Source organism: Pipistrellus hanaki (genome assembly GCF_964339955.1).
Source record: "Pipistrellus hanaki genome assembly, chromosome: 6".
Classification (NCBI taxonomy): Eukaryota; Metazoa; Chordata; class Mammalia; order Chiroptera; family Vespertilionidae; genus Pipistrellus; species Pipistrellus hanaki.
This window is the reverse complement of record NC_140508.1, coordinates 83503765-83528104: the sequence shown is the minus strand read 5'-3', so window position 1 is coordinate 83528104 and position 24340 is coordinate 83503765. Positions and strand designations below refer to the sequence as shown.

Below are 24340 nucleotides of genomic sequence, written 5' to 3'. Positions count from 1 at the left end.
CCGTGAGGAAGGGTTGGGGGGCAGGGGTCAAGCTGCTCTCTACACACTCACTCACCAACAGCCTGGCAGGATTGGAGGTCCATGTGTAAATCTCTAGCTTGTCCTCAACTATCGATAGTATATGAGTTCCCTGAGGATAGGGATCTTGTCTGCTTTATTTAACGTTGTATCCCTTGTGTCTGGAACAATACCTGGAACACAGTTGGTGCTTAATAAAGATTTGTTTAAGGAAGAAAGAGGAGGAAGTACCACGAGCCTCCTTTTAAAAAATATATATATTTTATTGATTTTTTACAGAGAGGAAGAGAGAGGGATAGAGAGTTAGAAACATTGATGAGAGAGAAACATCGATCAGCTGCCTCCTGAGCACCTCCTGCTGGGGATGTGCCCGCAACCAAGGTACATGCCCTTGACCAGAATCGAACCTGGGTCCTTTCAGTCCGCAGGCCGATGCTCTATCCACTGAGCCAAACTGGTTTGAGCTTTCTTTACCAGAGCTGCTATCTCTGTATTTTTAAACTGGTGAACTCTCTGGCAGAGAAGTGGTCCTCAGTTGAGATCACAGGCTGAAAACCACAGGGACCCCGGGGGTTTCAAAGACACTAAAAATATCCTCTCTCTGGGGTGCAGTAAGGCTCCGCTGAAGTATTATAGCTCCCCCTGACAAAGGCAAATTCTGTTTTTCTGAAAGGTATCGGACATCCTGCTCTTGAAATCATCAGGACTCACGCTGCTGCTACTTTAATGAAGGTAAAAATGAGCCCATACAGTTAGAATCCAACCTTTTTTTTTTTTTTAATGCTTTTATTGATTATAGAAAGAGGAAAGGAGAGGGAGAGATAGAAACATCCATGAGAGAGAAACATTGATCGACTACCCAACTGGGGATTCAGTCCAGCATGTGACCTGACCGGGAATTGAACAGGTGACCTCTTGGTGCATGAGTCGATGCTCAACCATTGAGCCACACTGGCCAGGCAGAATCCAATCATTTGTGTGTGCATGTGTGTGAGTGCACGCTCTAAGGAAACACCCATGGTGGGGACAGGCAGAGGGTGAGGGGTAAGATGATTCAGAAGGTCCTAGCAGGGGGGCATTCATAGGATGCCATACTCAGCAAGGCCGGGCAAACTCCCCATCCTTCCCTGCCTCCATATATTTTTCTCTAGAGCATTTATCACTGCCTGCCCCTTGTATTTATTTATTGTCTTTCTTTCCCTATTAGCTTTCCTATTCCCTGGGATCTTTGTCCTATTGACCGCTGTATCCCGTCTTAGATCAATGCCTGGCATTTAGTGGGCACTAAACAGTTAGCTGCTAATGAATGAATTAAAAAATTTTAAGCCATTAGTTGAATCTCTGCCCTATGCTGGGTCCTGTCCTTGAGGATGCTACAAGGATGGTGCAGGAGAGAGGCCTGGCAATAGATACACCGTAGCGCAGACACCAGCTTTCACACAGGTATATCCAAAGCGCCGCAGGACACCGGGGCCTGGAACACTCCCGGGTGTGCGAGGGCCTCGGGAAGAAGAAGCAGGTCGGGTGCCAGGGAGCCAGGCGGAGGAGAGGCAGAAGATGCGGCTGCAGACAGAGCATAGATTTCCTTGGCTTTTCGCTTAAGCTTTTCGGCACCTTCGTTTCTGGCCCTGCGGGACCCTCGCCTCCCCTGGATTCTGTCTGTGGGACCTCCGCCGCAGCGGCGTCTCTCGGTGGTGCGACCCCAGGCACGTCCTTCCCCATCCATAACCCGGAGGCGCCAGGCCCGGGGCTTCCAGATGGCTAGCCGGGCTACCTGCGAGCCCTCCTCCACCTGCCGGCCCATCCCCGGCCCCGATCGCGCCCTCCGGGTCCCGCCCCCTGCCCGCGGTCCGCAGAGCCAGGCCCCGCCCCCGCCCCCAAAGCCCCCGGACCCCGGCCCCGCCCCGCCCCCCGTGGCCCCTCCGCTCCGTCCCGGGGGGCGGGGCCGCGCGCAGCGGCGTCTCCAAGGCGTGGGGGGCGCGCGAGGCAGGGGGCGGGGCGGTCCCGGCGCCGGCCAATCAGCGCCGCGCTCACATCCATGCAAATATAAGCACAATGGAGCGAGCCCATCACTCGCCCCTGCAAGCAAGCTTGAAATGGGCTTCCGCCTGAGCGGCAGCCGGGCCGGCCAATGGCTCTGTGTTTTGGGCTGGCGAGGCCCAATGAGGTGGCCAGGGAGGCGGGCCCGCGCCGGGTTAGGGTGTCCTTGCAGGGTGTCTGAGCTAAACTTCACCAAATAATAGCTGTTTGTATTTTGGCTGCTGCAGGAGCCATTTTAGGTAAGTTCTCCTCTTAACTTTTTATTTTTCTCCCCGGCCTCCGGGGGCCGGCCTTGTCCGCGGGGCCCCGGCCCCGCCCCGCCGGCCGGGCTGGGGTGGCTCCTATGAATGGAGTCGGGATGAGAGGCTGCAGCGGCGCCGAGGCCCGGGCGGGCCGGGTCCGAGCTGGGCCGGCGGCGGCGGCGGGGCTGCCTGGCGGAGGGCAGGCGGCGGCCTGAGGCCTGAGGAGAGGGGCCGCCGCCGCCGCGCCGCCTCCCTCCGGCCGCTCGGCAGGGGGAGGCCGTCCTTGGGAGCGCGGTGCTGCGGGCCGCGCGGAGGAGGGGCGCGGGCCCGCGCAGCCCCCGGCCCTGGGCCTGCCGGGCGGGGGCGGGGCGTGCGGGGGACCCCCCTCGGGACAGGCCGAGGGGTGACCCCCCCGATCCCCCAAAACCCGGCGGCGCCGCGCCTCGGCGGGGGTGACCGCTATTCGCGGCCGCCCCCGCGGAGAAGTTGCCCCGGCGGCGTCCTGCGTCTGTTTGCAGGGGCGGGGGAGGGGGCTGGGGCCGGGCCGCTGCGCCCGGAGCGGCGGGGGCCCGCGTGGCCTGGGGCGCGCACTCCCCGTCCCCTGCTGCTTACGCACTAGCGCGCAGTCAGGGCCCTCCCCCCACCCCCAAATTCCCAAATTGGCACCCCGGAGGTGCCCAGCAACCCTGCAGCCAAGTTTGATGCTTTATGAGATTGCATGTGTGTGAGCTTTAAAAAAAGCAGGCCTGTGTCCTCTTCCAGGGTGTTTATCTCCTTTGCCGTGGAGAAGTAACGGAGTCTGTGGCTACCCAGATTTCCAGGGACCTGTCTGTCAGATGTGCAGAGGGTTTTTTTTTTTTTTTTTGGCAGCGGACTCGTTTTGTGTTTTTGGTTTTTTTTTTTTTTAAAGATGCTATTAGGAAATCCCCCTCACTCGTGAGATAATTGAAATTTGAGTTTGTGTGCAGCCTCGGTTTTATTTGATCCAATTAAAAATACATAAGCAGGCACTTATAGTTGTGGACCTAAAGTATGCCTAGTTCCAGTTATGACTGATGGGAATGTGGTTTTCGATAGTGTGGGAATCTAATAAGGCAGTGTAATTCAGTTTTGAACTTGTAGGCCCATGTGCTCCAAATTAGGGGCTTCTGAACCATTCTGGCCAAGGATTTTAGCGAGTCCTTGGCATCTCCAGGCATCTCTTTGGGGCTATGTGTGGGCATCATTCCTACTCCTCCTCCCCTCAAGATGACCCTTTTCTCGTGTAAGCAGATGCATGAACAGAGAAAATACTTTAATTTTTTTTTTTGTTTTAACAATTTTTAGAATGTCTGCACTATTGCCAGAGATTTTATTGTTTCTCAAATACTGTAGAGGAATACCATCCTAGCAGGCCCCAAATTTTGACATATTTGGTAGGGATACATTTGTGGCCCTTAGAAAAGTCTGGACAGGAACCATTCTGAGGTCCCGAGGCTGAATTATCTTTTTCACTGCGGATGTGTACTCATTAACTGCATGGCACGGTGGAGTATTTGGGTAAGCCAAATTGGAAGATCATGTTGGCAGACTCAGGGAGATGGTTTTGGTGAACTTTGTGGCTCTCTGTCAATAGAAGGAAGGTTTGAGATTCATGTGTGATAACATGATTAGGCATGAATCGTCAAGTAACATGGTTTATGCCAACCAGAACAGGTGGTTTTGTATAAGCCATGCATGACTGTAACCGCAGGCCTGGGAAAATTCGGAGTGATAAAATTATTAGTTTTGGACTGCTTTCTGTACTGGGGCAATTTCCAAGATGAATTGTGATGAATTATTTAAACATTTTTTTTTTATTAATGGGCTATTAAAAGCTATCCTCTATAATTTTTTCCCCTCCGTTTTGCTAACTTTGGAATCTCTCTTATAGTAACTAGACTTTGATACCCTTCTTTCTGTAGCCTGGCTATGGCAAGTAAATCTAGCCATAGATTTGGGCTTCTACCTGAGCGGCAGCCAGACTGTCTTATCATGGTATCACAGTCTGCCTAGAGCCACATCTTTTATACCGCAGTTATTTCTTTGCTTTTTACATTAGCCCTTTTGATGTTATAGCTGTGAAAACTCTTTCGGTATGACACTTTTACCACGACTTGTTAATATTCTCTTTATAATTATTTTTAGAATTTATTATTAATATCGCTAGAAGTTCTCTGGACTCTTCAGTATGATACTTCATGCGAACCACACAAGATGTTGAAAGGCCCGTTCTAAGTGAAATGGGGGAGCCATGACTAACACCACTGCATTCCTGGAAAATCCTTTGGCAGATAGTTTTTTGCATTTTGTTGTTTACTTTTTTGGTAACTTATTTTAAATACCAAAGGAAATCTGAAGTAGAATGTTATCTCTTCAGAAACCAGATCTCACTTGTGACTGTTGCCATTCATTATATTACAGGAAGCCTATCAGAAACGACAGGCCCTTGGGCTACTGTGTCTTGGAAGTGTCTGATTTATAGAAGCTTCAAAGGAGTTTTTTGGTTTTCTTGAAAGTATGGCTTTGCCCCCAAGCAGAGTTTATGGTTGTGTCTTCCTGTGTTAAACCAGGAGGGAAACTGGTTTCACATCCTCAGGCTTGTTTTTCAACCTTCATAGAGAGACTTTGTATTAGTTATGACCAGATGGAGTCCCACGTGGACCATTCATGCTCTGAACCCTTTTGAACAGGTTTTAGGATTCAAGGATTCTACCTGCAAAAAATATCTTTGGTATATGACAATGACAGCAATTAGGACAGTGACGATATCCAAATCTTCTTACTTAAACTAGTTTTATTTATTTTATTTTTTTAAATATATTTTATTGATTTTTTACAGAGAGAAAGAGGGATAGAGAGTTAGAAACATCGATGAGAGAGAATCATCAATCATCTGCCTCTTGCACATCCCCTACTAGGGATATGCCCATAACCAAGGTACATGCCCTTGACCAGAATCGAACCTGGGACCTTTCAGTCCGCAGGCCGACGCTCTATCCCCTGAGCCAAACAGGTTTCGGCCACTAGTTTTATTTTTAATAAATATTTAGTGGTTCTCTTTATTCTTTTATTCCTCACGCAAGCTTTAGTTGAATTCTGTGGAAGAGCTCCAGTGAATTTCATGGTACTTGCCTGACTTCTCCAGTACCAGGTTACAATGGTAGTTCCCCTATATCCACATGGATATATTCCAAGACCCCCATGGATGCCTGAGACAAAAAATAGTACCAAACCCTATACGTACAGTTGACCCTTGAACAACATGGGGGTTAGGGGCGCTGAACATCTCTGCAGTTGAAAATCCACACATAACTTTTGACTCCCCAATAACTTAATTGATAGCCTGTTGTTGACGGGAAGCCTTAGTGATAACATAAACCAAGGGTCTTCAAACTACGGCCTGCGGGCCACATGCGGCCCTCAGAGGAGTCTGATCCGGCCCGCCAGGTTTTTTGGGCAGTGAGCGCAGTCGAGGTGTTACAGTAGGAATTAGTAGTTCATATAGTCCGGCCCTCCAGCTCTCTGAGGGACCGTGATCTGGCCCCCACTTTAAAAAGTTTGAGGACCCCTGAGTCATAAACAGTCTATTAACACATATTTTGTATGCTATATGTACTCTATACCATATTCTTACAATAAAGTAATCTTGAGAAAAGATGTTAATAAGAAAATCATAAAGGAAATACAAATAGAGTATTTCTGAAAAAATATGTGTCTGAAACAGCGCAGTCCAAATATGTATTGCTCATGAATCAACTGTACTATGTGTTTTCCTATACATACATACCTGTGGGAATTGAATTTATAAAATTGGTGCAGTAAGAGAGGGACAACAAAAATAAAATAGAACAATTATAGCAATATACAGTAGTAATCTGATCTCTCTTAAAATATCTTATTGCAGTACTAACCCCTTTGATGATGTGATGATTTAATGCCTGTATGATATGATGAAGTGAGTTGAATGACACAGGCATTGCAACAGTGTTAGGCTACTCTGAGGTATAAGAGTTACTTGAACACAAGTACTGTGATACCTAGACAGTGTCTCTGATAACTCAGATGGTTACTAAGTGACTAACAGGTGGGTAGTGTACAGAGCGTGGATAGACTGGACAAAGGGATGATTCATATCCTGGTGGGACAGAGCAAACGGTGTGAAATTTTTATTACAGTACTCAGAACGGTGCGCAGTTTAGACTTAGGAGTTGTTTATTTCTGGAATTTTCTCTTTAATGTTTTGGACCATGATTGACTGTGGGTAGCTTGAAACCGCAGAAAGTAAAACTGCGTGGAGAAAGAGGGGCTACTGTATATTGAAAACTCTTTGAGATACATAAAATAATAGCTAGGGCTTAGATATGTGTTCCCTAGAAAACATTTTTGTTTGCAGCAGAATGTGACATCATTGTGAAGGAAGCAAAAAAGGAGCATTGAATGATTACCTGGTGTGTGTGGAGCACTCAGTCAGGTTCTGGGGCTAGAGATGAAAAACTGTCCTGTTTCACAGCCACTCGGTGAGTCTGTCATGTTTTCGTGGTCTGGTGCTAGGTAAAGTGACACACCTTGTCTCTGTTCTTCCCTGCACACGCCCATTTTTACTTTATCATTTAAAGAATTTGTCACTGAAAAGTCATCTTGGAATGCAGTGTGGGCACCCTTTTCTCCCCTTGTCTCTACATTGTAGGAATGTTCTAGGACTTAGGAGTTCAGGCTTAGCTGGTACAGTAATAACCATGAAACGCAGAGGGAGAGTGCAGAAAACTGGAAAGTAGAATTTTAAGATAACTTCAGGAAATGAAACAACTACAAAGTGATGGGTACATATTGAACTTTCTAACTAAGTAAAGAGAGTCTTCAATTTTTCTGCTCCTTTATTAAAATTCTTATGGAAAGTACTCATTGATCTAATAGAGTATTTTCTCAGTTAATTTATATATATATATATATATATATATATATATATATATATATATATATATATATATACTAGAGGCCCGGAGCATGAAATCATGCGCAGGTACGGTTCCTAGGCCTGGCCTGCAATCAGGGCCATCTTCCCTGGCTGCCTGCAGCTGGCCCCGCCCCCTGCTGCCACCACCCCGGATCCCTGTTCGCCATTGGGTGATCTCGGGTGATCGGAGCCTGCTGGCCCGGGAAAGGGACTGAGAGGTGGTCAGTGCGCCTCATAGTGACTGGTCCAGTGGTCATTCTGGTTGTTCTGCTGTCAAGGTCAATTTGCATATTTCCTTTTTATTATATAGGATAGATGCCTGGTGCATGGACCAGGGCCTGCAGGCCTGCCCAGATGGGGGCCCAGAATTGGGGTGGGGATCCCTGCTGGGGGTGGGGTCAGCTGGGGCAAGCGGCCACAGGCAGTTTGCAGGCTGGTCACACCCCTGATTGGGGTGGGAATCCCCTTTGGGGGGTGGGGCTGGCTGGGGCAAGGAGCTGCTCCCATTCTGGTCTCTGTTCTGGTCATTCTGCCATTTTGGTTTCTGTGCTTTTATTACATAGGATATATGTTATTGATTTCAGAGTGAGGAAGGGAGAGAGAGAGAGTCATGAGTATAAGTGAGAGAAACATGGATCAAACCTGCAAACTGGTTATGCGCTCTGATTGGGAGCTGAATCCACCACCTTTTGGTGTATGGGATGACACTTCAACTAAGTCACACCAGCCAGGGACCTCAACATTTTTAATGTGCTTTGGATTATCTTGCATACCATGTGACCAAGATACTTTATTTTTAGAATCTCTTTATTTTTTTATTCAAAGATTCTTTATGTAAAAAGATCAGGCTTCAGATGAAAAGGTCTAACTACTGTGGTAACATTGACCTTTAGTTCTTACCTATTAAGGCTGAGACTTTTTATCCTGGGCTTATGGGTCCCTAGAGAGTCTTTGGTCTGTGAACTCCCCTAAACGGTATGCAAAGTTTTGTTTGTGTGTGCACTTTCATGTGAGGTGAATCTTTGCTAAATTTTTAGGATCTTAGAGGGGTTTGTGACTCCGACTCTCCTGTCCTCTCCCCAATCTCTTCTCATGCACATGCAAAAACAATAAGGATCATTGATTTAGGTCATTTCAGAACATTTGCCTTGTGTGGCCATAGTCTTTTGCCTGCAGCCTGACTCCTCTTGTCCCCCTTTAGCAGGACCTACCGTCAGTCTCAGTCTGGGCCAGTGAGCCTGGTCTGGGGGAAATACTTCTGCAACCCTCCCGGCAGGGTCCGGCAGGGGTCCTCCCCAGCCTTCTCCCTTGCCTGGTTACACTTGGGAAGCTGTTCCGCACTCTTGCCCATGCAGCCTGATGTGGAAAGGTGGAAGCGGGAGGCATGAGGTCAATTGCTAGACAGTCTTAGAGGGCCCTGGGCCTCCTTGTCAGCCATCTGCCTCTGCAGATGGGACTGGAAGGGTGGCCGTGGCAGCAGCTCCTGACATTTTCTTGCTTTGAGTACTACTTTTTATTCATTCTGTTACTCTTTATTCAACATGTTGGGAGGAAAGGAGTTTTCTTTCATACACTGAGAGAGGAGCAATTAAAAAAAAATTCCTTTATTTTGTATTCTTCAGATGTTTTATGAGATAGTTTGCAACTTCTTTTTTAAAGTAAATCTTTATTGTTGAAAGTATTACATATGTCTCTTTTCTCCCCATTATCCCCCCCACCCCATCCCCCTAGCAACTTTTCTTTTAATGTTGTGCATTTTAAGTGGAATTTATCTTAATATAAAGTCTGGTTGAGTGTATAACCTTATTTCACATGCATATCTGTCAAGTTCTATTGAACTAGCTGTTACTATAGGAAAAAGGATCACATAAAAGTTCTCCAAACCCTATTTTATGATTTACTTAATAAAAAGTCAGGCAAATTGGCAAAACAAAATTCTAGAGCGACAAGAAAATCCTAAGATTGGTGTCTCAAGAAAGTGGTTGAACTTGAAGTTACCCTGAAGATTTTCGTAAAAGTCCATTTGTGGGGCTGGACCAGAAGCTGGAAAATCTGTTTGACTTGACAGTAAATTGGGGAAATCACGTAAGCTTCAGGCAGTTCCTCCCCTACGTGTACCTGGTAAAGAAGTGTACCTGGACTCTTTACTTTGGCTTCAAGGAAACCATCAGTACGCTAAGCAATCTTTTACAAGGTTATATCTGATAAGCTAGATTTTATTGACTGAAATAAATTTTACATAATTTAACACAGACTTTATTAAAGTTCATTGTGTATTTTGGCATAACACCTTCTTGAAATGTTAGCAGCCTAAATTCAACCATGGGTTAGCATGAAAAAGTCAAGCCATCATGCATGTTTTACCATGTGACAGAATTGGATCACATTATAACTGATGATGCCATCAGATTGCTTCTATCAGCGAACCCTGTATAGTGTCATTTTAAGGGACTCAAGGGTATTCTGCATAATAGAATTAACAGGTGTGCCTTGAGTTGTAAAAATCCACTGAGGAAATGATAGAGGGTATGAAAGGATCATTAACGACCAGCTCCAGGAAGATTATTGTAAAAATGTAAAATAAGCTCTCAGGTCTGGGCTGCTCAAAGTTAGACTGTCTGTGACCTGTCTGTGACGGGTAAGCCCAGAATTTGAAAGGAAGCATTTAGATGCTTTTGTAGCAGTTTTTAGAAAAAGGATTTTTCTGTTGAATCTAATAATAAAGAATAAGTTTATAGTGTGGTCCTTGTTTAAAATATATTTTTTCTGGTAACTCATTTTTCTAGTATTTTAAAGTATTGGTTCACATGGATTTGGTAAAGGCAAAAACTAGTCCTTCATTATAGAGAACACTACTCAGGCTGATAAGCAACATTAGTATTATCTTAGAGCTTGTTAGACATGGAAATTTTTGGCCCCAATCCCAGACTGACTGAAATAAACTACCTTGAGTGGGGACCCAGTGATTTGTGTTATAACAAGCTGTCCTGGTGATTTTTGTGCACATTAAAATTTGCGAAAGTGTTCTAGATTAGCACTGTCCAGGAGAACTTTATGCTGTCATGGAACATGTCCTATGTCTGTGTGGGGCCTGTTAGTCAGATGTGGCTTCTGAGCCTGCAAAAGGTGGGTAGTATGAGAGAGGGACAGAATTTTAAATTTTACTTACTATTAATTAATTTAATTTAAATAGCCACATATGGCTAGTGGCATTGGCATTTGACAGCAAAACTCTAGACCCTTTCGCTGCCTCACAACCTTTTTTAGAGGTGGGGGAAGTAGAATTTTTTTCTTCATTTACAAAGGAAAATACGTTATAGGACAAGACTACTCTTTAGCCTAAAATGAGACTAAGCAAATCATTTAATAACATTTGGCATGTTATACCCATTTATATTTACCTGTTTATTTTTATCTAAAAGTTAATTTGATGTTAAGAAAATAGTAGGATCAAAAAATAAATTTAGATTTGTGCCTTGTAAGGTTTTGAAAATAGCAAAGTTGTCCCAGTGACCCCTTCATGACTGTGACAAAAAACTGAAGCATTTTCCTTTCATATAAAGATTCATGACAGGCAGCTGTTAAAGGCAGTACTGTATTTTTCAGTTCTCAACATATAATGCTGGTTATTGAGGGTTCTCATTTCTTTAGACTAGTTAATGGAGATTTTTTTCTATGTAAAGTATTTTGGTTTTTCAGCTTACTTAGAGGATGGTTTTTAAGTTTATAAAGGTAATTTTTGCTTTTAATAATATTCATGAAGTCTCCCTAGAAAGATTGAGACTTACCCTCTGTTCCCAAATATTTAAAAATTGATTCATTAAAAGAAAGGGTGTTTTTGTTGTTGTTGTTTGTCTTTTCTCATTCAGGGCTTTTTTATGCTTCTCTGCCTCCAGCCCCATCTTCCTGTAATTCTGTAATTTAGATTTTAAACTCCTAAAAATCAAGGGTAACAATGATTCCAACATATTGTTCAATATCCATTTCAGAATTGGAAATTATTTTGTGATTGACAAGTAGAATGAAACTTGGCTATAGAAATAAATGAAGTGCTGGCCAGCATGACTTAGAGTGTTGGCCTGTGCACCAGAGGGTCACCCATTTGATTCCCCCTCAAGAGCATGTACCTACCTGGGTTGTAGGTTTGATCCCCATCCACAGTGGGGGCATGTGTGGGTGGCAACCAATTAATGTTTCTCACACTGATCTCTCTCTCTCTCTCTCTCTCTCTCTCTCTCTCTGCCCCCCCACCCGCTGTTCCACTCTCTAAAAATTAGTGGAAAATGTCCTCACTCCTCGGGAGAGGATTAAAAAGAAAAAAAAAGAATGGAAAATGAAGATCCACATGTGGAATCTTAGCTTTTTAAGATTCTGCTCAGGCATACTAAGATGAATCTTTCTAATCATACCATAATTTTATTAAATATAGTTGCCAGACGTTAGGTTTTCAAGCAGGAGATTGTTAGTCATTTAGGCAGCGACTCTTGAAGCATGAGAGGCAGTAAGGGGTCCCAGTGTACTCTATACACTCAGAATGTTGGAATCGGAAGGCTTCTTAAAGATCATGGACAGGGCTGCAGGAAAGGAAAAATTATTAATACAGCAGTGTCTGTCGCTTTGTTGTAATGATCGTCTTATATGCTCAGACATGGTTGTCTGGGCAGAGGCTTCTGTTTAACCGGAAATGACACAATTATCACTGATTGGGGGCTTATTGTTTTGCAACATGCTTTGGGCTGTTTTTGTTTGACTTTCTCCCAAGGGTTTCTAAGCTTATATTGGATTATTGCTTTGGGGTCTTAAAGGCTTGGAAAAACCCAATCTGTGGGGTTTGAGATCTGATAGTTGAAAGTTCCTTGTTCACGTTTGTACCTATCACTGTCACTGGTTCCATGGCTGCGGCTGGAATGTGGTATGAGATGTTACTGGAAGATGGATTTCATAAGCCATGCCCAGTCTCCTTATTTATACATGATAGTCAGACTCTGTTCCCTCCTCTGTGCTCTGACTGCAGCATCTCATGCCAGCAGGGCTCTCCCTGGGTACTGACTTGCTTCATGTTCACTCTTGAACAAAGTTTGTTGCCACCATTATAGGTGTGGTCGTGGCAGTTATTTCTGGTTCAAGATTTAAGCATTATCAGTTTTCACACAATTCAGCATATTAACTAGGTTCTTCTAAGTCAAAGCCTCTTTCCAGCTTCTCAGACTTGCATCAGAGTGGAGTGGGAAGGGACTTAAGAGGCCATCCAATCCAATTATGGATGATGCACAGAGTCCTAGTCATGTAAATATTTTTCGATGCCATGAATTGGTCTATGGCCAAGTTAGGATTAGAATTCGACTCTTTCCCTATCAGTGGCCGGCAAACTGCGGCTCACGAGCCACATGCGGTACTTTGGCCCCTTGAGTGTGGCTCTTCCACAAAATACCACGGCCTGGGCGAGCCTATTTTGAAGAAGTGGTGTTAGAAGAAGTTTAAGTTTTAAAAATTTGGCTCTCAAAAGAAATTTCAGTTGTTATTGTACTATTGATATTTGGCTCTGTTGATTAATGAGTTTGCCGACCACTGCCCTGATGAAAACCCATATAAAAGAATTTCCCTTAAGAACTTTTGGGGAAAATATAGGGAAGGAGTGTTTTGAGATTAGAAATAAATTTGTGAAAATCTACGTAATTTTTTTTTTATGTTCTTAAAAATAAAGATAATAATGAAATTTTACATGTCTTGAATGAGTAAGAATGAGTGGTACTATTTTGGTAACTCTTGTTTATTAGAAACATTTTGTCATGTCCTTCCCTTTGGTAGCTCTGTTTACTATATTTTGCTTACTGGAAACTTTGTGGCATGCCTCTCTATTATATTATGATGAAATTCACCTTTGCTTTATTACAAATAACATGCATGATAGATTTTTTTCACATCTGCTCAGCTTTATGACTTAGGGTTATTAGGATAGGTTTTTCCCAGATCCCCTCAATAATCATAATAATAATAGCAGCTATGCCAGGTATGGTCGTCGGCTCTTTCAGGGTGTGGTGGTCATCAGGACCATTCACCAATATTCTCTTTCTCCTAGGTACATTGTCAGACTGCATTTGTCCATCACCTTGAAGTTGAGCATGGCTGTATGACTGCTTTGGATATCATTTCCACTCACATTTCAATATCCAAAGCAGAGTGGAAATGATGTGAGACACTTCGAGGCAGATAACTTTTTTTTCCCCTGAAAGAAATCTGCAATGGTTATGTAATATAAGCAAGTAAGCAAATGCTTTAAACCACTGAGATTTTTGTTTGTTTGTTTTTGGTAATCCTCATCCAAAGTATTTCTTTCCATTGAGTTTTAGAGAGAATGAAGGGAGGGAGGGAGGGAAGGAGAGAGAAACATCGATGTGAGACACATCAATTGGTTACCACCCTGCATGCACCCTGACCAGGGCTAGGGATCAAAACTGCAACCCAGTACATGCTCTTGACCAGAAATCAAACCTGCAACCCTTCAGTGCTGGGGCTGAGGCTCTAACCGCTGAGCATGTCAGCCAGGGTGCCACTGAGTTTTTAAAATGGAGTTTTAACTGCACATCCTGATGAATGCATGTGAATTATTTTCGTTTATGCTCATGGCTAAGTGCTAATACTGAGCCCATTTAGCAGTTGGGTAGATGAGACCGGAATTAAGTTGTCTGTAATTGCAGAACTAGTAACCCAGGCAGTTTGAGCCCTACATTCTTAAGCACTAGAGTTTGCTGTCATTCTCTATGCTGTGCTTTCTCAGTACCCATTATTATATACAGACTATGGACTCTGCCCATGATAACTTCATGCCAAAGCTTACACTTACCTCTGTTTCATCCCTTCCTTCAGATGCCCTTAAAGTTCTAGTATCAAGGGTGATTGTCTCTTATTAGCACTTGTCTTTCCCAATCCTGTACTTGAATATGATAGGACCAGATAAAACCCCAGGCATCCCCATCCCATCCTAGAGCAGCAGAATAATTAGAGCGAACATTTATCAAGTGTTTGCTATATGCTAGGTACTAAGTATTTTACATTTATTCTCTCATTTAACCCTTTAAAAGTGTGGGAAGTTGTAGGTTGTGTTATTATCCCCCACATCCCACCCCCATTTTACTAATGAAACAAATTGAGGCCCAGAGAGGTAAAGAAACTATTTAGGGCCGAATCCGGTGTTGCTCAGTGGATAGAGCGTCGGCCTGCGGACTGAGGGGTCCCAGGTTCGATTCCGGTCAAGGGCATGTACCTTGGTTGCGGGCACATCCCCAGTAGGGGGTGTGCAGGAGGCAGCTGATCCATGTTTCTCTCTCATCGATGTTTCTCTCTATCCCTCTCCCTTCCTCCCTGTAAAAAAATCAATAAAATATATATTTAAAAAAAAAGAAAGAAAGAAACTGTTTAGGATCACATGGTTACTTGTTCTTCCATGGAATGTAAGTATAGGAACTTGGAGAGCCTGCCTTGAAGTGAATGAACCCACTGCTTCTGGGACCACGTCTGCTGTACCACACCTCTCTTCTGTAGCAGAGCCTGTCTGGCAGGCCCCATGATCTTCATTTAAGTCATTCAGTCTCTACGTTGCTTCTCTGAAGTTCACTCTTAGAGGCCGGTGACTACAATACTAAAAATAACATTGTCCTAGAGAATATTTATAGTTTTTTTTTTCACTCACTCTTCTTAAGTACAGACTATGCCTTATCTGGGAAATATTACTTATTTTAGGATTCTGTAGTTAGACATTTAAATGGTAGGGTTTGGTCGGCGGTAGTCAGTTCAACAGATATTTGCATGCCTCCAAAGTACTCTGCCATGCGCTTGGTGCTGGGGTGAGAGATGTGATTACAGTATAGAGGTGTAAGAATGCCAGAATAAACACGATCAATATTTAAACTGCAGTGAAATAAAGTATACGGAAACATTAAAAGGAACAGAGGAGGGTGCGAGGTTAAGAAGAACTTCCCAGGAGAGTTAACATCTGAATTTGGTTTTGAAGGATGAAGAAGAGTTTGCCACGTAGGCTGCAGAATAATTAAATTAAGTTATAATTGCTAGAGAGATGGACAGAGGCTTCCTTCTGATATTATTGCCAATGTGTCTAGATCCTTAATGTGGTAGAAGAAGTTGTGAAATTTCCTTTTTTCCGCTAGTGTCTTAAAATGTCACTGGGATTCTTTGTCTCAGCAGTAGGGCTGGTCACGTAGGGATTTTGCTTTCGGCCAGTTTTATGAGGGAAACATTGCTACCCATTTAGCACTTGCAGGCTTGCTGCAGCTTGGGGCAGACGTGAGTTTTCTGCTTATGTGAGGATGATAGCGTTCCCTAGCCTAGCTCCAGTGTAAGACTTTGATTGCAATGCTTGCTGTGACTTTTCTTATATGAAAAGGGTAGGTTGATTATTGTTTTCAAAAGGCATTTAGGGCTCTGGCTAGTGTGGCTCAGTTGATTTGATTTTTATACCATGCACTGAGTGGTTGCTGGTTCCATTCTTGGTCAGGGCACATGCCCAGGTTGCAGGCTCAATCCCCAGTAGGTGGCATGTAGGAGGCAGCCAGTCAGTATTTCTCTCCTCCCTTCCTGTCTCTCTAAAAAAAATAAATTAATGAAAACATTTTTTAAAAGGTATTAAGGCATTCAGCCACAAACGTTAATTGAGCGCTGACTTTTTTGGATGGAGGGTAGGTTAGGACCATAACATAGAAATTGGATTTTTAAAGTATAACATACATTCAGTAAAGTAAAATGTATTTTTTAAATGTGTGAATATACCTTTGTAATCATCACCTTCAGATTAAGATAGAGAACATTTCCTCCCCCCAACACTATTCTGACTTCTGTCACCAAAGATTAGTTTTGCCTGTTCTTGAACTCTATTTAAATGGAATCATACAGAATATGATCACCCCAGCCTGCACCCTCTCCTATCGGGGACCCCTTGGGGACTCCTTGGGGATGTCCACAGGGATTGGGCCTAAACCGGCAGTCAGACATCCTGCTTGCAATCTGGGACTGCTGGCTCCTAACCGCTCACCTGCCTGCCTGCCTGCCTGTTTGCCCCTAACTGTCTCTGCCTGCCTGCCAGATTACCCCTAACCCCTCTGCCTGTCTGCCAGATTGCCCCTAACTGCCTCTGCTTGCCTGATTGCTCCTAACTGCTCTCCCCTACTGGCCTGATCTTGCCTTCAACTGCCATCCCTGCTGGCCTGATCTTGCCCCCAACTGTTTTCCCCTGCTAGCCTGATTGCCCCTAACCACCTCTGCCTCGGCCCCCGCCACCGTGGCTTTGTCTGGAAGGATGCCCAGAAGATGTCCAGTCTAATTAGCATATTACTCTCTTATTAGTATAGATTCTTTGAGTTGTAATAAACAGAAATTTAGGCCAAGTTCGTTTAGAAAAGTGGTGCAGTGGTTGAGTTATTGGCCCTAAGTTTTTACTCTTGTAGTAAGTAGTATTTCACATGTACACCCTTGCCATAACCTCATAGTAGGTGGAATCATGTCCCTACCTTTTGATTTTAGGCCTGGCCTTGTGAGTTGCTTTGGCCTAGGGCGATGTAAGTAGACGTGAAGAGAGCAGAGATTTGCAGGACGGTGTGCTGATGGCTTTGTCTTCCTGTGCTTTTGCCATCACTGTGAGAAGAGCCCTGAGTAGCTGTAGCCTTTTCAGGGTGGGCCTCAGGGTGAGGCCATAGAGCAGAGCCAATCCAACTCAGATTCCTGAGGGGAAATTAAATGCTTCTTGTTCTAAGCCCTGAGATTGTGTGGTCTGCTGTTGTGTAGTATTATTGTGGCAATAGATGACTACGGCTGGACAGCTCTAGGCTTTTAGTGGCAGGCTTTCTTGGATGGTCTCTCTTAGTACCTTGCCATTTACATGATGTCCAGTGGGTCTGCCCCACTCTACTCTTCTCACCCACTAGTTTCCTCATCCTATGCATTGCTCTCTTCTACTAGTACTTTACAGTCTGCCTACTCATATATTATGTTCTCTCAACTTTTCCATGATGTCCAAGGCCTCTTAAGAGTTCCTCCAGGCTCTCTCAACTTCACGATTTCTGAGCTTCTTTAATGCCTTGTTCTTTGGGTACTTTTCATTTCAGATTTCTGAGAAAACAGATTTTGCCCAACAGGGTGTTCCCTGCCCTCAGAAATGTCATGTCCTCGATTGTTGGCCTGTTTTTAGGCATTGGCTGCCCTGGGGCTAGAGGTCCACCTCTTGTCCAATTAGATGTGTTTGGGGGGGTGGGGAGTGTTAGGAGGGAGGGACATGTCTTGAAATACATGGGTGCAGTAGCCTTATTTATAGAGGCTGTGAATGTGTGGAAGGCTTAGTGATAAGACAAGTCTTTTGCACAGTGTTGTGTTTCATCTGGGGATTTTAGTATTAAAGCTTGTCAGTGTCTGGGTTCATCAGTCACCAGAAGGGAAGCTTTTAATTTGGATTTTGCAAGCTTTTAATTTTCTGGGGCAGCATTCCATTTTTGTTTCTTAGTTCCAAGATATCAATCACACAGCATGAATTCTCAGGATGAATCTCTTCTAAGGGAAAATGGGAGGAAAAGGACTATCTACTGGAAGGAAAGCTTACTCATGCAAAACCTTCCAACGAGTTGAGAAGAAGATAAGTCAGCTTTCTCTGAAGTTTTAGCCTATGTGGGCTATACACAGCTTTTCTGTATAGAGGAAGAAGCTGGTCAAATTAAAGCTGCTTTATAACAGTTACAAAGTTGTTCTTAATTTTGATTTACGTGTAAGTATTTAATGTTTTGGGGTACTCTTATAAATGGTACTTTTAAAAAACGTTAATTTATAGTCCTGACTGGGTGGCTTAGTTGGTTGGAGCATTGTCCCGTACATCAAAAGTTTGTGGGTTCGATTTCTGTCATGGCACATACCTTGGTTGTGGGTTTGATCCCTGGTCTGGGATGTAACTAATTGATGCTTCTCTCCTACATTGATATCTCCCCCCCTCTTTCATCTTCCCTTCTCCTTCTCCCCTCTTTCTAAAAATCAATTAAAAACATATTCTTGGGTGAGGATTTCAAAAAGTTAATTTATAGTTATTCCTAGAATATAGAAATATAATTCATTTTTGTATAGTGATCTTATATCCTGTGACTTTATTAAAGTAATTTACAGTTCTAAAAGCTTTTTTTTGAGATTTTTTACATTGATAGTTATGTCAAATAAAGACAGTTTTATTTCTCCCTGTTTAACTAACTATATTCCTTCTATTTATTTTTCATGTCTTATTGCACTGGTTAGGACTCCAGTATGATATTGAATAGATGTGATGAGATTAGACATGCATGCCTTATTCCTGAGTTTAGGGGAAAATAATATAGTCCCATAAACTACCGGTATATATTTTTTTGTGTGTCACTGCCTTTTATCAGGTTTAGGAAGTTCTCTTTTATTTCTAGTTTGTTGAGAGTTTTTAAAAAATTATAAATGGGCTTTGGAATGTGTCAGATACTTTTTGTGTATCTATTAAAATGATCATGTGAGGTTTTTTCCCCTTAGTCTGTGAGACAGGGAAAAACAGAAATATCAGTCTGAGAGAGGCACATCGATTGGTTGCCTCCTGCATGAGCCCTGACCGGGGCTTGGTCTGAGGAGGAGCCTGCAACCCAGGTACATGCCTTTGACTGGAATTAAACCTGGGACCTTTCCGTCAGCAGGCTGACGCTCTATCCACTGAGCCGAATTGGCTAGGGCACATTAATTGATTTTTTAATCTTGACTCCCTGTTGGATACCCAGAATAAATCCCACTTGGTCTTGATGTATTATCATTTTTAAATATTGCTGGATTCATTGTGATAGTATAGTTGATCCTTGAACAACATAGGTTTGAACTGCCAAGGTCCATGTATACACATTTTTTTATTTTTTTTTTTAATAAATACAGTTGGCCCTTTGAATCTGTGGGTTTTGCATCCACATATTCAACCAACCACAATTTAAGTACAGTATTTTCAGTCTGCAGCTGGGAATCTGTGGATATGGGGGGGGGGAAAGGCTACTGTATGCATTATTATGCCATCTACAATAATAAAAGCATAACATACTAATTAGACCAGACGTCCTTCTGTCCTTCCGGACGAAACCAGGGCTGCAAGGGAATCCCAGGTCCTGGGTGCCTGCTGGTGGCCGGAGGGAGCGAAGCCCGGGCCCTGTGCCCGCAGCTGAGGGAAGGAAGGCTACTCTTGCACGAAGTTTGTGCATTGGGCCTCTAGTTTAATACAAGGGACTTGAGCATCCACAGATTTTAGTATTCACGGGGTTCCTAGAACCAATCCTCCCCCCCACCCCATGAATACTGAAGCAACTATAGTTAAGTTTGGGGGGAGTCAAAAGTTCTATGCAGATTTTCAAGGGTCAGCTGTATTTTGTTAAGAATTTTAGTGTCAGCCAAAACCTGTTTGGCTCAGTGGGTAGAGCGTCGGCCTGCGGACTGAAGGGTCCCAGGTTCAGTTCTGGTCGAGGGCATGTACCTTGGTTGTGGGCACGTCCCCAGTGCGGGGTGTGCAGGAGGCGGCTGGTCGATGTTTCTCTCTCATTGATGTTTCTAACTCTCTGTGCCTCTTCCTTCCTCTCTATAAAAAAAGACAATAAAATATATTTAAAAAAAAAAGAATTTTAGTGTCAGTGTTTTGAACTTTGTCTTTAAACAATGGTTTCTTGTATTTCTATTGCTGGAGTTGGTGTTGGAGTATTGCTAGCCTCATAAAATGAGATAGGAAGTGTCCTCTTCTTTTCTATTTTTGATTAAGAACTTAAAAAAAAAACCCTGTATGTAATCTCTGAGGCAGGGGTCTTCAAACTACGGCCCGCGGGCCACATGCGGCCCGCAGAGGAGTCTGATCCGGCCTGCCAGGTTTTTTGGGCAGTGAGCGCAGCCGAGGTGTTACAGTAGGAATTAGTAGTTCATATAGTCCGGCCCTCCAGCTCTCTGAGGGACCGTGATCTGGCCCCCACTTTAAAAAGTTTGAGGACCCCTGCTCTGAGGTGTCCAGAAAATTCATTTATGCAAAGTATTTTTTTTTTCTGATTATGCCTAGTAAAAGAAGTGCCATGTAGAAAAGTATTTGTTTTTGAATGAGTTATCTATGGGATTATTAGCCATTTGTGAAATATTTTTACCTACATTAGGGCTTGCTCCAAAGTTTACAAAGTTCTAAGGTTACTTTGGTTGGGGATTATGGATCATGAATTCATGTAAGTCATTTGAATCCATGTAGGTCATCCTCATTACTGTGATCATATATTATTTTCCCTGTAATCCTACCTACATGGCTGTTGTATAAATGTCAGTAGTAATATTTGTCTTATATAGCACTTCTATATGTCATATACTGTACTTTATAATCTGCCTGTACTAATTAATTAATCCTCACATGATTATCATTCCTGTTTTACATATAGGAAACTGAGGTAGAGAGATTAAGTAATTTGCCCTGATCACATAGCTAATAAATGGTGAGTGCCAGGATTTGGACCCAGTTTGGTTGCAGAATTTGTGCTCTTAGCAGGACAGAGTGGATTATGTAGGCTCTGTTACTAGAAAAATACCTCAAGTATACTGTCCTACGAGCCCTGGAGGATAATCTGTATTTGTATATAAATAATCTACATATATATTCTTTTTGTATATAGAGAGACATATACAAACATAGTATGTCCAAATGGAGGAGCAGGTATGTAGGGTTTTCCCTTTAGAGAGGTCCTTCTTTTGAATCTTTTAACTTGGCCTTATAGTGAGAGGCAGAAACAGCCCCTAGACCAGGGGTCCTCAAACTTTTTAAAGTGGGGGCCAGATCACGGTCCCTCAGAGAGCTGGAGGGCCAGACTATATGAACTACTAATTCCTACTGTAACACCTCGGCTGCGCTCACTGCCCAAAAAACCTGGCGGGCCGGATCAGACTCCTCTGCGGGCCGCAGTTTGAAGACTCCTGCCTAGACTCACTAGTATGCTCTGGTGTAGAGGGACTCACAAGGACAGAATAGATGGGAAGGTACAGACTGCTTGAGGCACAGATTCACTCACATAGGCACAGGATACTACTCTGGCCCGTAGATTTTTTCTGTCTTGAAGATGAAGCTGCTTGCTCTCTAAGCAGCCACCAGCTACACAATTTCAGATTTTTTTTTTTTTTTTTTTTTTTTGAGTAAAAAGCCATATAGCTAGTATTCAATACCATAAAATCAAATTTTCAGATTCTCCCATCAGCGGTCGCCAACCAGTGATCCATGGACCACTGGTAGACTGTGAGGTCCAAAACGTTGACAACTGCTACTCCAAGAAATGATAAATAGCAGCCATAGGTCTCGATTACAGAACAGGAGGCAGGAGGCACCATAGATAATCTTGACCCCTTTATCTCTGTCTCTTTGCCAAGTGATTTTTTTTTCCTTTTATGTTAAGGTAATGTAGCTCATATTTTAACAAGTTATTAAATAATTCTCTTCCTCTCTTTTTCCATCATTCTGATTTACTTTAGCAAATGAATTTATTATTTCCACCAAATGTCAGTTCAGATGGGAACATTGAATAATTTGAGTGGTCATGTTCTTTCATAAAATATCTCTCCACTTATCTATGTTTTTATATTTGAATTGTGCTTGTTTTGTATGGGTCTGATAAGAGGTTAATCTGTGTGGGTAAGAAAATGACTAGATTCTTAAGGATGTGAACATTGTTGTAATAGTTTCATCGTTTGAACAGTTGGATTTCATTGATCGGGGTAAGAGCTGAATGATAGGGATTTAACTAGTTCTCTTTTAGTCTGTCTGAAGCTTCCAGCAGTTGTGTGCCAGTGGTAAAATTGAACAGGAAAGACCCAATTGGATTGATTCTTCAGGTATAAGAGTGAGGATGGATTTAAAGACAAGACGCTTCTTAATTTTGTTTTATTCTATTTATAGATTTAAATATTGGCACTGTATATAACTTTGGTAATTATTATTGCATGGTTTAATTTTTCCCAAATTTAGACTCCAACATACAAATGACCGCCCCATATAGTCAAAGATGGCCGCCACAAGATGGCCAGCAGGGGAGGACAGTTGGGGGTGACCTGGTCTGCAGGAGAGGATAGTTAGGGGCGACCAGGCATGCAGGGAAGATAGGATCAATCAGGCCTGCAGGAGAGGGCAGTTAGGGGCAATCGGGCCAGCAGGGGAGCAGTTTGGCATCAGGCAGGCTGGCAGGGAAGTGATTAGGGGGTGATCAATCTGACAGGCAGAAGCTGTTAGGGCAATCAGGCGGCAGGCAGGAGAGCAGTTGGGAGCAAACAGTCCTGGATTGTGATAAGGCAGTTGGACATCCCTTGAGGGGTCCCAAATTGGAGAGGGTGCAGGCTGGACTCAGGGACACAAACACACACCCCTATGCACGAATTTTGTGCACCGGGCCCCTAGTATAAATAATAATTTTGTATTTTTCTTTCCAGTTTATACATCTCATAATTTTCTTCCATGTTCTCTAGAATGTCTAGAACAATGCTTAATGGATGGTATCCTATCGTTCCAGATTTTTTAATAGGAGTGCCTTCAGCATCTGACTATAAGATCTAATATTGTTGCAGTTGGATATTTATAAGGGTTGATTCTACTTTACCCAGATAAAGTATCTTAGTTCAGGTTTTAACTTTGCGAATTAAGGAGGATACAGAACATAGAAGGTACAGGAAAGAGCAGGAAAAATATATAGAGTATTAAATAATAATATTAAATATCTGGGAATATCTGCCCTTCCCTAGAAAAGGAAAAGAAAACCCACCTATGGGATGATTTCATTATCCTCAAGTATAGGTATGACCTATGCAGGCAAACTAAGACTTTCAGATCATCTTTGAGAATAAGAAAACTGTCTAATGCTCTGGGCTTGTGAATAGACCATCAGATAGATGTCCCTACATGCTTTCACCGGTGACTCTGGAGTAGGAGCAAAAACAAGCAAAAGAACTGCACTCAAACATGAAAGACCAGCTATCTTCTTCTTGCAGTGTCCCTCCACTGCCCTCTCCTGACCAAGTTTAATATCATACTCTGTAAAGGAAAAATACTTAAGAGCACAGTGCATTATCACAGAGCAGGTACTGAAGGGTGATTTTGGAGTTGAGAGACAGTAGATGCTAAGTATCACAGAAGCCACACATAAGAATATATACCATGTAATTCCTCTTTTATAAAGTGCAGAAACAAGCAAAACACATCTATACTGTTAAAAGTCAGACGTGCTTTTCCTTGGAGAAAAGTATTAGTGATTAGAAAGGATTATGGATAGAGCTTTCATTGTGCAAGTAACCGTGTTCTGTTTCTGGACATGGATGCTGGTTACATGCTTTTTTATATAGTATTTATATACTAGAGGGCCAGTGCATGAAATTTGTGCACTCGGGGGGCGGGGAGGGGGGGGGCTCAGTCTGGCCTGTGCCCTCTCACCGTCCGGAAGCGCTCAGGGGATGTCTGACTGACAGCGTAGGCCTACTCCCTGGAAGTAGCTGGCCTAAGCCGGCAATCAGATATCCTTAGCGCTGCCGCAGAAGCGGAAGAGGCTCCTGCCACCACCACTGTGCTTGCCAGCCATGAGCCGGCTCCTGGCTAAGTGGCACTACCCCTGTGGGAGAGCATTGACCACCAGGGGGGGCAGCTCCTGCATTGGACGTCTGCCCCCTGTTTGTCAGTGCATGTCATAGTGACTGGTCATTCTGCTGTTCAATTGATTTGCATATTAGCCTTTTATTATATAAGATAGCTAAGTTCTGGAAACAGTCCAAGTGCCCATCAGTAGATAAGTGGATAAAAATGGAATACAAAGCAGCTGTAAAAAAAGAAGGAACTATTACCCTTTGAGAACAACATAGAGACACAGTGAATTAATCACAAAAAAAACAAACAAACAAAAACAAAAAACCAGTTAATTGGTTAAAAGCATTTAAAAATGAACATGGTGTTAATTTTCACATACGGCATAAGGACCAGAAGTTTTGTCCCTTACATCCAAAGTCCATTAAATTGAGGTCCTCAAAATTGTTTAGCTGT

General features: G+C 43.3%; 1 protein-coding gene across 2 annotated transcripts in view; it reads left to right on the top strand.

Annotated features, from left to right (window-relative positions):
- Positions 1-2086: 2086 nt before the first annotated feature.
- Positions 2087-24340, top strand: part of CHD6 (chromodomain helicase DNA binding protein 6) — a 145402-nt gene continuing 123148 nt past the window's right edge. For both annotated transcript variants that reach the window (XM_084887512.1, XM_084887511.1), the window contains exon 1: positions 2087-2297. The gene's annotated coding sequence lies outside the window, so the exon portion shown is untranslated. The remainder of the gene's footprint in view (positions 2298-24340) is intronic.